This window comes from Penaeus chinensis, chromosome 18 (assembly GCF_019202785.1).
Source record: "Penaeus chinensis breed Huanghai No. 1 chromosome 18, ASM1920278v2, whole genome shotgun sequence".
Taxonomy (NCBI): Eukaryota; Metazoa; Arthropoda; class Malacostraca; order Decapoda; family Penaeidae; genus Penaeus; species Penaeus chinensis.
The window spans coordinates 16,644,044-16,646,543 of record NC_061836.1 but is presented as its reverse complement, the minus strand read 5'-3'; positions in this window follow the sequence as shown (position 1 = coordinate 16,646,543).

Below are 2,500 nucleotides of genomic sequence, written 5' to 3'. Positions count from 1 at the left end.
ATGTTCATATATATATATATATATATATATATATATGCATATCTTTATGTGTATATGTATATATATTACATATACATATATATGTAAATATCTATATACGCATATATACATATATACATGCATATGTATAACTGTAGAATATATATATATATGTATATATATTTGTGCATATGTATATATATGTATATGTATATATGTGTGGGTGTGTTATATTATATATGAAAATATACATACACATATATGCATATTATTAGATTATATATATGTGTCTGTGTGTATACATACACGTACACACACACACACACACATATATATACAGGCGTTTATATAAATCTGCACATTTACATTCATTTCTGCCAGATTTCCTGGTTTCACATAGTTAATTCCTTCCTCAATCCTACGTTACAAAGTCTTCGATAAACTCATTCATTTCGTACTTGGATTTTTTGCTTTTTTAAGAATTACTTAAAGATATTTCATCTACACTATTTCTCCAGAGCTTAATGAATGTACAATTTGTCTACCAAACTAATCAAACGAATACGGTAAAAAAAATACACACACGTCTTCAATCAAAACTTTTATTCACTATCACTAAACTAATCCCAATTCCGAATTCCTTTCTAGCTTTGTAAAAGAGTCCTTTTTATCATTTTCAAATCAACTTAGTGAAAATGACCATAAGGAATCGCACTGTCAAGAAGAAACACACCGTTACACCAGATAAACACCAGATAAACACCAGAGTACCGGTATAGTGAGTGATAGTGAAGGGTGTGAATTAGACGTAATGGCGTAGCTGGAATGTCAAACGCAAAGAGAGAGTGACTGTGACGGTGATAGTTATTTTCTACAATACTCTAGAATCTAGGAGATGAAATGTACCTTGGTCTGGCCGAAGGAGGATGTCTATTACTATTATCTATTGTTATCATCTTTATTACTTTTGTTATCTCTGTATTTTTGTTATCATTGTTATCCTCATCGTCATTATCATACATTCTGGTACGTTTGTTTCGTCGGGTGTATAATAATAATAATAATAATAATAATAATAATAATAATAATAATAATAATAATAATAATAATAATAATAATAATAATAATAATAACAATAATAATAACAGCAACAATTACAATAATCCTAATACTAAAAAAATACAATTATTATAAAACAATAATAATAATAATAACAAAAGCAACAACATAAAACAAGAGTAATAACGATAATGATAATAAAAATAATAATCAATATAAATGTATGATATCGATAACAATAATAATGATAATAAAAATAAAAGTAAAAATAACAGTAATATCGATAATAATAGTAATAATAATAATAATAATAATAATAATAATAATAATAATAAAAATAATAATAATAATGATAATAATAACAACAATAATAATAATGGCAATAATGATAACATAATAATAATAATAATAATTATTATTATTATTATTATTATTATTATTATTATCATTATTATTATAGTAATAGTAGTACTTATAAATATTATCAAAAATATTAATAAAATAAGATAATAAAAATAAAAACAAAAATACAATTAAAATGGAAACTAAAACAATAAAATAGATAAAGACAAATGTAATATGAAAACGAAAATAAAAATAATGAAAATGGAAAATAAAATAAAAAATACAATAATGTTTATAATAATAATAATCGTAATAATAATAATAATAGCAATTGCAATAATAATACTTATAATACTAATGATGACATTGATAATGATAATGATAATAATAATAATAATTATTATTATTATTATTATTATTATTATTATTATTATTATTATTATTATTATTATTATTATTATTATCATTATTATTATTATTACTATAAAGATAAAAATGATCATGATAATAATAATAACAATAACACCAATAACTACCCCAATATCAATAATATAAGGAATAACATAATAATAGTGGAAATAGTAATAATAATAATAATGATGATCACTTCTATAATAGCATTAGCATGATAACAAGAACAGTACCCAGACTGCAGCTAAAATACAGAAATGTGTGTTATTTCTTACTCACCATCATCATCTGCCCATTACTGTTTATATAATAATCAAGCTCGTCAAAAGCACGGTTGCAAAACTACTCATCTATTATACATTTACTTTGTTCCTACTATTTTGTCCACTTTATTGAGGTTGTTTGTACTGAGCACCCCTTTATCATTATGCATTAGCGCCATGCAACAGTTTAATCCACTGCAAAGCGCATTAAACCATTAAAACTTTCTTTAAAAATTTGTGAATGTTATTTTTAACATGGCTGCCGTTAATGCACTTCCGCCACTAACTTTAACATGGCCGCCCCTTATAAAGCAAGACAGTGGCAGTGGTTGGTGGATAACCCTGATTATATGACTAGTCTCTGCGTGTACATATGCAAGTTATTATCTAATATCTTACATGAAGTTAAATCGTTTTGAATGTCTTTTTTTGTACAACACGTG